The sequence below is a fragment of the Amphibalanus amphitrite genome, unplaced genomic scaffold, assembly GCF_019059575.1.
Source record: "Amphibalanus amphitrite isolate SeventyFive unplaced genomic scaffold, NRLGWU_Aamphi_draft 000106F_arrow, whole genome shotgun sequence".
NCBI lineage: Eukaryota > Metazoa > Arthropoda > Thecostraca > Balanomorpha > Balanidae > Amphibalanus > Amphibalanus amphitrite.
Genome location: NW_024881601.1, coordinates 383,533 through 397,350, shown reverse-complemented (window position 1 = coordinate 397,350; position 13,818 = coordinate 383,533). Strand labels below are relative to the sequence as shown.

The 13,818-nt window shown below is 45.9% G+C and overlaps 1 long non-coding RNA gene across 2 annotated transcripts; it reads left to right on the top strand.

Annotated features, from left to right (window-relative positions):
* Positions 1 to 5,559: 5,559 nt before the first annotated feature.
* Positions 5,560 to 13,660, top strand: LOC122380751. 2 transcript variants are annotated; one of them, XR_006256375.1, is made up of 5 exons: positions 5,560 to 5,698; positions 6,314 to 6,391; positions 7,741 to 8,005; positions 11,547 to 11,738; positions 12,879 to 13,660. It is a non-coding gene; the product is annotated as an uncharacterized LOC122380751 (long non-coding RNA). The 2 variants fall into 2 exon arrangements; XR_006256374.1 differs by having other exon boundaries at positions 5,577 to 5,871.
* Positions 13,661 to 13,818: the final 158 nt, after the last annotated feature.

The following is a 13,818-nucleotide window of genomic DNA, read 5'->3' as shown; positions in this document are numbered from 1 at the left end:
TGCAATCACCAGCCAGCCGTTGCCCAGTTGAGCTTCGCAAATTTTTGTGCAGTTAACAAGGACATTAATTTCCAGGTTCAAATTTTTGTTTCGCCTCTAGAGGGGGTCTTTCCCACCCTGGGCATCTTACCCCACTCTCCCCTATATCTTTTACAACATACGATCTTTATCTTACGATCATTTACCCACGTCTTTTTCATACGATACTTTTCTTTACGATCTTTAGCGTACGATCTTTGGTCGTACTATATCTTGCGACACACGATCTTTATCTTACGATCATTTTCCTACGGTATTTTTCCATAATATCGCTTGCTTTACGATTCTTTGCTTACGATCTTAACCCTCGCCCGTATAGGGGGGGGGGGGGGAGGACGAACGGACCCTCTAGTTTTTTTTTTTTCGCGAATAACTCGCGTAAAAAGCGGTTGAATTGAACGAAACTTTCAGTACCTACCCTCGCGTTTATCAATTTTACACCTACCCTGAAAATGTTATCACCCTGACCCAAATGACCTTTGACCTGTGACCTACTTTTTGAGACAATGTTTGGCGCGAATCGCGATTCGGCGTAGGTAGGTATGTCGGCTCGCATTAGCCGCGCGTTTGCAGTCTTTTCGTGGTTTCAAGCGTTCAACCTTGTGATATGATGTTGGTCCCATGCATTAGGGTGGGTGTCAAGGTCACCTGAAGGTCGGGTCAGGTCATTGACCTTTGACGACCTCGGTTCACTTTTTCGAGTTTTAGGTACCTATGAGCTGAATTCGAATTTAGCAACCATTTGAACATATATGTAGGTAAGAAGTAGTTTTGGTGCCTCCGTAACATGTTACGTACGAAGCTCTCAGAGGCAGTTGACATCTACTACGAATACCCGGTAGGACCCCTACTGGTTGACCTGACCTGACCTGACCCGACCTGGCCTAAATGAATGAACACATCATCTGTGATCAAAACTAACATGATATTCGTGATCAGCATGAAGCATCCCGAAAAACTCGCATAGCCGCGTCACTTCAGCCGTTCTAACAGGTCCCGATTTTCGCGACTTTAGGTCAACTTAAGACCTAGGACCTTAAAATTGGGTATCATCGCCAGTAGTGGCGGAACACCTTAAGGGGGGGGGGGGCACTGCCAACTTTTGATCCCATTCTTTCCATGCAACGCCCATTGGGCTAATGTTAAAATGCCAAAATCAAAGGGGGCACGGTGCCCCGGTGCCCTCCCCGTTCCGCCGCCTATGATCATCGGCTTCCTCTCGTCACGGGCAACTCGCTCGTTTTTTCCGCGAAGCTCTAGCTCGATCAGGGGCCAAACGGCAAGGGGTCCCCCCTTGTACGTTCACGGCTGGAATAACACCAATACGGGCGAGGGTTAAGTCGTACGGTCTTTTGCGCAGGGATGGACGTTTGTGCCGAATTGGGGTAGCACGAGTCTTCCCAATTCCACGCCGGCTTGGCTTTGGAGCCGCACCAGACGGCGGAGGTCAAGGTCACCGCCAGGGCGGCGGCGGATTTGCTGCGCCCGTGCAACCCCAGCCTGGCAGATTTCTCCACCTCTGCTTTTGCGACATACGAATTACGATCTTCATCTTACGATCATTTCCCTACCTACGGTCGCCTTCCATACTGATAGGTACGTCTATTTTATTTACGATCCTTTTGCTTACGATCTTTTGTCGTACAATCTTTTACAACATACGATCTTTATCTTACGATCATTGTCCACAAACTCTTTCCATACGATCTTTTGTCTTACGATCTTTTGTCACGTAGGTCTCTCCCCTTACCATGCGATTACGTGACAAAAGATCGTAAGACAAAAGATCGTATGGAAAAAGATCGTACGAAAATGATCGTAAGATAAAGATCGTATGTTGTAAAAGATCGTACGGTAAAAAGATCGTAAGCAAAAGATCGTAAAGCAATTGATCGTATGCAAAAGATCGTACGAAAATGATCGTAAGATAAAGATCGTATGTTGTAAAAGATCGTACGACAAAAAGATCGTAAGCAAAAGATCTTAAAGCAATTGATCGTATGAAAAAGATCGTAGGAAAATGATCGTAAGATAAATATCGTATGTCGCAAAAGATCGTACGACCAAGGATCGTAAGCAAAAGATCGTAAAGCAATGGATCGTACAAAAAAGATTGTAGAAAAATGATCGTAAGATAAAGATCGTATGTTGTAAAGGATCGTTCGACAAAAGATCGTAACGTTACGTTCGTAAAGTAAATAATCGTATAGAATAGTGTTACGAGCGAGCGAGCGCAGCGAGCGAAGCGAAGTCTTTTGAATATAACGGGAAAATCTCAGTATGAGCGGCCCGGCCCGGCCCGGCCTGTAACGCTTTTGAGAGGCTTATATCTCAGCAACCGCTGAACCGATTGGCCTGCGCCCTGCGGTCTTTTTTGCTTGGTAGCCCCATCCCTTCTTCCCCGTAATTGACTACTTTTGATACATCTCAGTGGCCATCGTGGCACGTGCCACGTGAGAAGTCAAGGGTGTTCAAGCAGTTTTGCAAAAGTAATGATTTTGAGAGGCCCATATCTCAGCAGCGGCTTGAGCGATTGTCTTGCGGTAATTTTTATAGGGTAGCTGCCTCCCTTCTAAAGGTCGGATGCCCTCGATCTATGTGAGTGACCCCCAATGCACGTGCAAAATACAAAAAGAAGAGGTGCCAAATTTGTTCCCATTTCAGTAACTCGGTAATTACTGGGGCGATTTCGAACCAATGATGGACAATTGACATCTTTAACCGGCCTTCGATAACAATAACTATAACTAGGATTGGATTGAAACTAGGATCCTATAACTAGGAGAATTGCGACTTCGATAGTGATACTGCGATAAACATCTGTTGAGGACTCGAAAAGCGATGACGATTCAATATGAAAATGTAACAGTGCGAAGGAAAAAGTATTTTTAACGCCGTTTACTTCAGCCGCTTAGTTAAAGGTAGTGTGCCACCTTTGAAAGATTTCCCATTTTATTTTTCCTAGGATAAGAAGCTTCTGTTTTTACCTAATATCGCAAAAAAATCAAAAATGGGCCTGGAATAGTGCCTTTTTCGCCTAAAAGTTTATCGGTTTTTCGATATGTATAACAACTGTAGTGGGCTGACCTGCAAACAGGTGTCGGCAACAATCACGAATGCGGCGCACATGTGACAATAAGCAAAGGTCATTATAGAGTTACGACGTACGGGAATGAGTTATCAGCTGTCTAATCGTAGACAACACAATGTCGAGCCTTAAACTGTAAGCCTGTATTGGTATTGTTTCTTTTAGGTATTTGGCTGTCGAGCATTATTTATGGTTTGAAATATAATTTTATGTAAAATAATTGATATGAAAAAGCCGTCTCTTAAGTTATGACCCCATTTCACCACACGCAAGTGGCAGAAATGACAATGATCAGCTGACGCATTTTTCTTGGCCGAAGTCAGAGCGCGCGGCCCGACGCATGCCACCACCGCACCACAAAGTATGAGCAGGCCTCTTGCACCAAAATCCTCTTGCACCAATGCTTGGATTATTTTGCATCGTATACCCAGTCCAAGTCTCAAATGTAACAATTTGCATGCAAAATTTTGCAAGCACATGCAGGATTATGTATTGGGCTATTGCAAACAAATTTACCACCGTTAGATTAGCTTATTCTGAAACCGGTTTTTCGATTTTACCTAGCTAGGTAGTTTGGTGCAAGAGGCCTCTGAGCCGCGCCCAAAGCCAGGGCCCCGGTAACGTGAGGTAGCCGAGTCGCCTCGGGGCAGCGTGCGCTGACCCAAGCCTGGGCCGCAGCTTTGGGCGCGGTCTACGGCATCCCCGCGGGCAGCCCCGGGCTATCACATGACACCGGGAGGACGCGCGGCCCCGGCTTGGGTCAGCGCACGCTGCCCCGACTCGGCTACCTCACGTTACCGGGGCAATAATGGGGCTCTGGCTTTGGGCGCGGTCTACCGCACCACCTAACAGGCGTGTTCGAAACCGCAGGAGATGATGATGAACGGGTTTATCGAAACTTGATTGGATGAGCATATCGGTAATAGCGATTTCAGTGTGTGCATTTATTGTTCATAGTGGTGTGAAATGTGGTTGGGGTACGACCGACAACCCGTCGGGGCGAATTTCGCACTGGGGTACTCAAAATTTGAAGAATTTAAGACGTTTCCATGAGTTTTGAAGGTATGGATAAGTTCTAAAAATTCGGTTCTCCTTATCTGGGTCATTAACTCCATACGGTCCAGGAAAGCTGGCACACTACCTTTAAGCAACATTTTAACATTTACTTAGCCGCTTAACCTTCCAGGCGCGGTGGGGGGTGGGGGTGGGGGGGGGGGGTGGGTGGGGGGGGGGAACATGGGTTTAGTTGTGTTCACTTCAAATAGGTACATGAAAACGGCAGCACATACACTCATTTATTCGGCACATATACAACGCGTTGCTTTTAGGTGTCATTGAGCCATCTAAGCTCTGAAATAACATCAATGTATGGTCGAGCTTACGACGGCCACTTACTACGCGAACACAGAAATTGATAAGCTTTGTATGCGCTGGAGTTGGGCTGCACCATGTGAATACCATATTTTGACTGTACGATCTTTATCTCATACGATCATTTGGCGTACGATCATTTTCCTTGACGATCTTTAGCGAATACGATCTTTTGTCCATACGAGCATTATGTCGTACGATCTTTATCCATTACGACTTTTTGGCATGCGATCATTTTCCTTGACGATCTTTAGCGAATACGATCTTTTGTCCATACGATCATTATGTCGTACGATCTTTATCCATTACGACTTTTTGGCATACGATCATTTTCCTTGACGATCTTTAGCGAATATGATCTTTTGTCCATACGAGCATAAAGCATTATGTCGTACGATCTTTATCCATTACGATATTTTGCATACGATCAACTGCCTACGATCTTCTGCCATACGATCTTCTGCTTTACGATCTTTTGTCCGGTTACCTTACCATGCGAATGTTTGTTACTCTACTATGGACGTCAAACCGCTTGAGACCTCACTTTTTTGCGATTATTTTAAAATGCGTCAACTCTCGTTGACAATATTCTGGCAATGTGTGTTTCAGAACCTGCCGAAACTTTTATTACTAAGGTATTTTGACGCCAAACGATTATGAAAGGTACTTCTCATTCACTCGTAATGTTAAATTTCACGGAACGAATCTGCTGTTTTGGTAGAGGCTACGCGCTCATGGGGCGGAGCCACGTAATGACGTCAGCGCTAAGCTCCGCCCTACCCCTCCGGCGCTCCTTGCCCGGCGACCGGTCACTCGCGTCCCTCGCTCCATTCAGGCTTGATGGTGGTCGGTAGCTGGTAGCGGTAGCGGGCGCTGGTAGATGGCATTTAGAGCAGATGGCGCTGGTGGCGGGGCTCGAGTGTGGCCGAGCGCAAACCTCTGCCCGGGCCGCGTCATTTTTTTCCCAGCCGGAGCAATACACAGGGCGGCTCTGATTGGCTACCCGCTCCGGCCCGTGACGTCAGGACCCACAATGCATTGTGGTTGCTTAGCAACAGCGTTCGCATCCTACGGAGTCGCATCCGATTTTGGTCTGTGTGCCATGGTGCGTTGTGTTTTGTTTTCGTCCGGTGGCCATCTCTGGTTCGGGCAATGTATATAAAGCACGTTCGGGTTCGTTTCGTTGCGGTTTATTTTCGGGTGAGTTTGAAGCGCTTGATATCAAATACCACTAACTGGCCAGATACAAAGTTTGTTACGTTATTTTTTATGCAAAGAGGTGCTTACGCCGGGATTGCCGACTTTCTATCTTCGTTGATACCCATTTCAATTTCATTTCAAAATTCAAGCGGTCTTCCATACTTGGGGCACAGGTGAGTGGATATGAAAAGTGTGAAATGTGTGTCCACTATTCATCATGGTTATTCATGACTGGATTTATATTATTTTCCATGGAATCTCAATCTGAGAAGCGTAGTGTTCCAGACACGGCGCTCAGTTGATAGGTAGGTACTTCTCTCCCTTGCTTGGAAAATACTTACTTACTTACTTACTTACGATGTACGAGAATTTAGAAGGCCACTTGGCCTTTAGGACTCTTACTTTATCGAGCTCGTAATCTGTGACTCTGCTTCAGTCGTTTGTGTGGACTGTGGATTGTGTAGTGAAGGTGAGTCCAGTGAGCGTCGAGCTTTGCTTTGAAGGCGTTTACTGTGCGAAATGTGATGATTGATGCTGGTTGGCTGTTCCAGTCGTTTACAACCCTGACCCCAAAGGTTGAACGTTTACTTACAGTTGAACTTCCTCATTTTTCAGGATACATGTCTGAAAATGGCTGATATTAAGCTTTGCCCATGCAGCAAGGACAGCTTGACTATTTTCCGCAATCTTAGGGTAAGTAAAAGTTAGGTACATAAATTGGCCTCCTTTTGTCTGTTTTATCCATTCACTTTCCTTGAGATTAGGGAGAAGACCCATATTGCGCCCGCTTAAGCGAAAACTTCCTGTGCTTAACCCTATTTATAATGGTGGGCTTTCTGGTGGAGGAGGCCGATTCAGCCCCCCGTCAGATCTCGGGAACTAAATGACTGATGTTGATCATGGGACAAACACCATTCAATTCCTCTCAGCGTAAACTTTTAGATTCATGCAAAAGAGTTGGAAAAAGTTGAAAAATAGGGTCTCAGAGTCATGCAAGCAATTATAAAAATTCCACATTTTTCACCTAACCCGTATAATTGCAATAACTTTGATGTTTCTCATTCGATTTAGATGCAAACTTTAGGATATGTTTCTGTATACATGACGATGGGTCCTTCATATATGTTGTGGGTTTTGTGAAATTTGAAAAGTCATAGGCGGTTTCAGGTATGTAAAATCAAGGTAAAAATGGGGTAAATATTTTTGAAGTATTTTGTTGAAAAAGAAACATCTTATGAGCATAACTTAATGTCTGTAAGGTATTCACGTGATTAGAATACCATGTAGTTGCCCATTTATGCTTAGCATAGGCGGATTCAGGTACACTGAAATGGGGGAATGACACCTCCCGATGTTCCTTCCCTGGGCCTGCCTATGCAGATACCTATCTGCCTATGCAGCATAGTACATGCTTGTGCCACGTAGCCTACTGTCATGCAAGTGCAACAGGGCCATTGATCATCGATGCGAACCTGAGGAACTCTCATCGGCAAATGTAAGAAAATTCGAAGTTTGGCGAAAAATACCCTCGAGAAACCAGCCTTGGACACGTCCCTGCACAAGCTAGGACCTCAAAATTTTGGTACAATGTCACCAATAATCCTGTCCTTGGACAGGATATGCTTATTATAGTGTTGAGAACAGTCTGAAAGTTTCAAGCGGCTAGCTCAATTCGTTTTGGAGATATCCACGTAAACCCAGGCCCCATTGCTGGTCAGTGGGGCCCTCCCGAAAATTAGCCGTGGAGCCGCTGATGTTCAAAATAGAACCACTATTTTGACAGGATATATATGCTATCAGTATGAACTACGTTTAAGTAATGCTCAGAAAATTGCATGTACCTAGCTCAATTCGTTTTGTAGATATGCACGAAAGACTTGAACACCGCCCATCGCCGCTCAGTGGAGATCCTCCAGAAAATGGACCCTGACACACCCCCGTTCAACAAATCGACGCTATTTTCGGCTTTTCTTCGGCTTTTTACTCCCACGTTCTTACCAGTTACCACATACCTCATCCTATCGTAATCCTATGCTTGTCAGGAGCTGCTTCCTACGAACTACGACTACCGCAAACTACCGCGACTACGAACTACAAACTACGACTACGACTACGACTACGACTTCCGAAGGAGAGGGATGTATCGACGGCGACCAGGGACCGTCTTCTGGAGCTGTTCCGGATGGGCTACTCGGCTGAGCAGGCGCGAGACGAGCTCATCTCAGCTCTGCAAGAGGAGGCCGGAGACGATTTCTACCGCATCGCAGCGGACCGCGCCCACTGTCCTGATGTTGGCTATTGTCACCGGTAAGGATGGCGGATTTATGTTGTATATTTTCATTAACCCTCGCCCGGCGAGGGGGGGGGGGTTGATGCAACCAAGATGCAACCCCCCTAAGGTTTTCGCAAATAACGTAATTGGCATACCCTCGGGGGCAATCTTTCAGCACCTAAATCCTGAAAATCCTGAAAATTTCAAGTTCCAGTCTTTTCAGGTCAGGTCACCAGGTCACAAAAACCGGTACAAGGTCAGGGGAAAATTGGACTAGTTTAGCGGCAACTGAATGACAGTGTTATTCGTTGATAGCGTGGGCGCTATGGCGCGTAGCGCTACCAAATTTCGGACACAACTTGGGGAATCTATTTGACACATGACCTGGGAGTTTTAGATTCCAGTGACCTGAGGTCAGGTTACAAGGTCACAAAAACCGGTGCATAGTCAAAACCACTAAAAATGCACTATTTTGTTCATGGAAAGTAGAGTTCTTCGTCGATTTGATTCAAACCTGCAGGATATGCTTAGGTCACCGAGTGCCATCATATGCACCTGTTATTTAAATTCGGTTGACCTGAAGTCATCTAGAGGTCATGACAATTTTTAAGGAAATTTGCCCGAATGTGTAAAGATAAGAGATTTGTGCTTTCTTTTAACGTTTTTGTGTTGTACTACCTTGACTTACATCTACTTGGTGTTTGCAAGCTGCAAGAACGCTTGGGTCGGGTCAACTGAGGTCAACTAAGGTCAAACTACGCTTTTGCTAATAACTTGGCACACGATGAGGCTAGAGCTTTAAAAACGGTGTCGTTGTGTTCCTTGTGATCAGCCGGTTTGATTGATGTGCGATATGATGCATTTTGATTAAAGGAAATAGTTCACTTTTAACATGGGGTTTGGAACTGGAATAGCAGTTTTGTTCCTTGCGCTGAGACTAGCACAAATCAGAAGCTTTTACGGCCCAACGATCACCCTAGACGAAGATATTCCATTTTTCGTTCCGAAAAGAGTGCCTTGCTGAGGAATGCAGTCACGTCATCGTCAGCCAATCAGAACGCTGCTTACAGCCGATGGGTTTGTCCTACGCAATAAGATTGGTCAACGCGTAATAAGCTTCCGCGTCAAACATTATTTTATATAGAATATAGTTCTTCTTATACTAAAATATAGAAAATAATCCTTTTTACAAAAACGTTTTGTTTTATTTTCTGATCATTTTGAGCATAAAAAACATAAATCCATAGCGAAATACTAATTTCAAGAAAGTGAACTATTTCCTTTAAGTTAAACGTAATTAAATTTTTCAGAAAATTTGAAGTTTACTTAAATTGGGAACAAAGTAGATCATTCGATGCGCACGGACGTCCTGAGTTCACTGGTGCTTTTATTTTTGCTCCGTCGTTACTAGGTAAAAAGTTATAAGCGAAAAAACGTTTGACATGTTTTAGCGAAATTATTGCACTTATACCCCCAAAAAACCCACATGATGACGTCATATAACCCAAAAGCAACGTCACAGTGTTGCCCAAGAGCAAACAAGGTCTCAAGGTAGTCAAAGTTAATCGTATATGAAGTCACTCATTATATCTTAGGCAATTCCGACGCGTTTTAGTGTAGAAATAAGGGAGCTGATTCCCCCCCCCCCATTGACTTATAATGGGGGGTGGTTAAGAAATTGGCCTGACCTTAAGTCATCGATATCGAAATTCAAAGCAAACTGACGCTAGGCCAAAGCAAACACAATAGTGCCTATTCCACGTCTCTTTCTTTATTAGAACAAAAGGTACAGCAAAAAAAGGAAAATTATTGTCGTGTGTTCAACGGGTGACCTCGGATGACCTTACAGCGGGTCGCTGATGCAAAGCTGCACCAGTGCCATGAATAATAGCCTAACTCAACATGATTCAAAAGTATTCGGTCAGATGCGTTTCGGTGGTAACCAATATTTCTGCCATTGACTTATTAAGGGCGTCACAAAAATGACCTGACCTGAGGTCAACGCAGGCCGAAAGCCACCTTTTTATTATCGCATATGAATGAAAATTGATAAGGCTTTAATCGTCATCCGACGAAATTGCAACTTTCAGTGGGGAAAATATCAAGGTCACTCTTCGAAGAAAAGGTCAAGAGCACACGTGATTAACATTTTCAAAAGTTAAAGTTCCGAAATAGCCAAAATGTTTGTTGGTTAATTGCGAGTTGAACTATATAAAGTTTTAATCATAGAAAACCAATAGTTTCTGAGTTATAAGCCGCTAAACGTAGGGTCGCAGCGTGACCTCCAGGAATTGCCCGAGGCTATATCCCGGAAGCAGTTGTTCGAAGAAAAAAATGATTGCCTTAGCTGGCTTCCCCGTCCATCACAACCCATTCGACCAATTTTAACCCGCGCCGTGCTGGGGAGGGGGGGGGGGCGTTTTACGCCCCCCCCCCTCAGGTTTTTCTCAAATTGCGCACCGCTGTTTTTGGTACACCTGTTCATACCTCCTTTCCGCACATGTTTTGAAAATTTCAGACCCGGGTCGTTCAAGGTCAGGTCACCAGGTCACGTCAAGTGACCTTACCTCAGAAAAAGTTCAAAGGTACCTACACCGATTTTATACCTATAGATATATAATCTATAGCTACACTATTATTAACTATAGCTACACTGATTGAACGATCACTTTGAACCTTTCACCTTGAACATTTCAACCTTTTTTGGCTATATTTTGATAGAGACGTACTAGAGCGGTGAAAACACGTCAGTTGTGTTCAGCTCGACGATACGGATCGACTGATAGGTATGCAGCATGACCCCTTTTCGGTCAGGTCATGACCTTGACCTGAGGTCAAATTTTCAAAATGACCTTAAAGATCAACAAATTGTTAATTCGACGCGTCTCGACGCGAGGAACACGATGCTGGCAGGAGAATTGTCGTGGCTCTTTTGAGCCAAAAGTTCTTGCCGAAAAAACTCTTCGTAAAAACTGTTATTTTTTAGTTTTTGTCCTCTGGAGGCTAAACCGTTGACCTGAGGTCAAATCTGAGGATATATATTAGCGAAAGAAGGTTAAGAGAGCTATCGAATGCACTTTTCCGCGGCGCTGTAGCTCTATCGGTTCTCGAGTTAGCCGTTGACAGTTTCCAAAATGTTGAAATAGCCAACATTTTTCCTTTGGTGACCTATGGTGACCTGACCTTAAAAATGACTGAATTGTTTTCTTCCTTATTTTTGGCGCTCTTTCGATTGCCGCTAACCGCGTGTCGTTACGTGACCCAGGAGCCGAGGGCCCGAGTTAGACGGGGGGGGGGGGCTTGAAAACGCCCCCCCCCCCCAGCACTCGGCGGAATGTTCAGGCCACCAGCACGGCGCGGGTTAAGCAAAAAATAAAATATGAGGGTGTACGGCTTTGGTCGATCTATCGTGGAATGCACCTTTTCTTAAATGTTTTCGGAACACCGGTTAAATTTTGTTCCGTCACTTCCGCCTCCGTCGCCTTAACTGTTCGTAGCTCATAAGTAGCTACCCGACCATTCCCAATCAACAAGTAACACATACCATCAGTCTAACCACAATTCCTTTAATTACAGGTTGTACCGAACAGAATTCAAGAAAGTCTTTGGCGAGCTGTCCGGAGAGAAAATGCTGGACGGCCTTCGCTGCCTCGTAGAGCAGTACGACGGAACATCGGGCGGTCGTGCTGCTCTGGAGGTGGACGATCACAGGCATGAAATGCCGTTCACAGGCATTTCAAGAAATGTGTTGTGAAATCGAGTAAATTGGTAAGTTATTGAAAACCATCGATGGTACATTGTTCGTCAGACACATACTTCTTAGCCCCCCTAGCGGGGCGCGGGTTAACCCTCGCCCGTATAGGGGGGGGGGGTTGAACGAACCCCCCATGGTTTTTCGCAAATAACTCGCGTAAAAAGCGGCCGATTGCGATGAAACTTTCAGTACCCTCGCGTTAATCAATTTTACACCTACCCTGAAAATTTCATGACCCTGACCTTAATGACCTTTGACCTGTGACCTACTTTTCGAGACCATGTTTGGCCGGAATCGCGATTCGGCGTATGGTGGCTCGCATTAGCCGCGCGTTTGCAGTCTTTTCGTGGTTTCAAGCGTTCAAACATGTGATATGATGTTGCCCCCATGCATTAGGGTGGGTGTCAAGGTCACCTGAAGGTCAGGTCAGGTCATTGACCTTTGGTGACCCCGGTTCACTTTTTCGAGTTTTACATGTTTTTAAGCCAGTTTTTGGAGCTGAATTCGAATTTAGCAACCATATGAACATTTACGAAGTAGTTATTGTGCCTTCGTAACATGTTACGAAGCTGTCAGAGGCGGTTGACACCTACTAGGAATACCCGGCAGGACCCCTACTGGTTGACCTGACCTAACCTGACCCGACCTGGACTAAATGCATAAAGACATCATCTGTGATCAAAACTAACATGATATTCGTGATCAGCGCCCCGAAAAAAACCATAACAGCCACACTTTACGACGTTCTAACAGGTCCCGATTTTCCGACTTTTGGGTCATTGACCTGACCTGCAAGGTCAACCAATGACCTAGGACCTTAAAATTAGGTATCATCGGCTTCCTCTCGTCACGGGCAACACGCTCGTTTTTTCCGCGAAGCTCTAGCTCGATCAGGGGCGAAACGGCAAGGAGGGGGGGGGGGTCCAACGGACCCCCCCCCCCTTAAACGTTCGCGGCTGGAAAAACACCAATACGGGCGAGGGTTAAGGTACACTGAATACTTGAGATACCTGTGACCTTTGGTAATGGAGATATAACCTCGTTCTCGAGGCTATGTTCTGGCCCAAATGATCTATTTGTACTATCTTGCGCGGTGGTGGTGTTTGGACCGCTCGTGTAGTGTGTTTTCATAGTCATGGTCCTCCTGTTGACAGGTCTTACAGCACCCGGCGGGTTTTTGGCCTCAATGAGGCAAGATCCGCGGGAACCGAGCAGCACGAGCCAGCCAAGCACGAGCCGAAGTGACGCATCTGGTGATCAGCAACCTGACCCGGCGAGCGAGGAGAAGGCGGGCACCAACCTGGGCGACGGGACAGCTGAACTGATCGCTCGGTGCCAGGCTCTGTGTGAGTCATGGCAAGCTGACCTCATGCGTGCACCAGAGCTGTACGGCCCCGCACTGGGCACGGCCACGTTCATTAGCCGCTACGAGTGCATGAAAACGGACAATTCGCGGGTATCAAGTTTGCACCAGTTTGGCACTGGTTCATGGTTGCAGCGCTGTCCCTGCAAGCTCCTTTAAAAGCTCCGTGATGATAGGCGTCCATCCGACAGCAGTGGCTCGCAGGAAGGTCCCAGTTGGTGGCAAGCGGCGTGTTTCCACCGGGAGACCCAAAAAAGACGCCGCCGCTGGCGACCACGGTGCCTACGCCGTGCCAACGAAGGTCGCGAAGCAATCACTCTGTTCTCAGGTGGTGCCCCCAGCACGAGCCCCACACAACCTGGCGGAGTGTGTGGCTCGAAACGTGTCTGTGGGTCGAACCCACAGTGCCTAATGTGTTCAGGATGGCAGTTAGGATGTAATCCTCAATGCGGATCGACAGTGAAAGCTTTAAACGCGTCGATGATAACGGTCTGGCGGAATGCGAGCAGTGGTTGCCAGATGGTACTCCCATGTGTAAATACATGTTCCAGTGGTTCTGGTGCTGCTGAGACAGTGTATGAATGTCAGGAAGGCGATCCGACTGGCGCGGCGGTCAAAAGCTAATTGTTGGCGTGCGACACCCATATTCGTTAAATGTTTCAGCGTGATTGTTTTTGAACTTAATTAAGCTATAACCACGAACTACAAAGCTGTATCTTCAAAGTGGAATA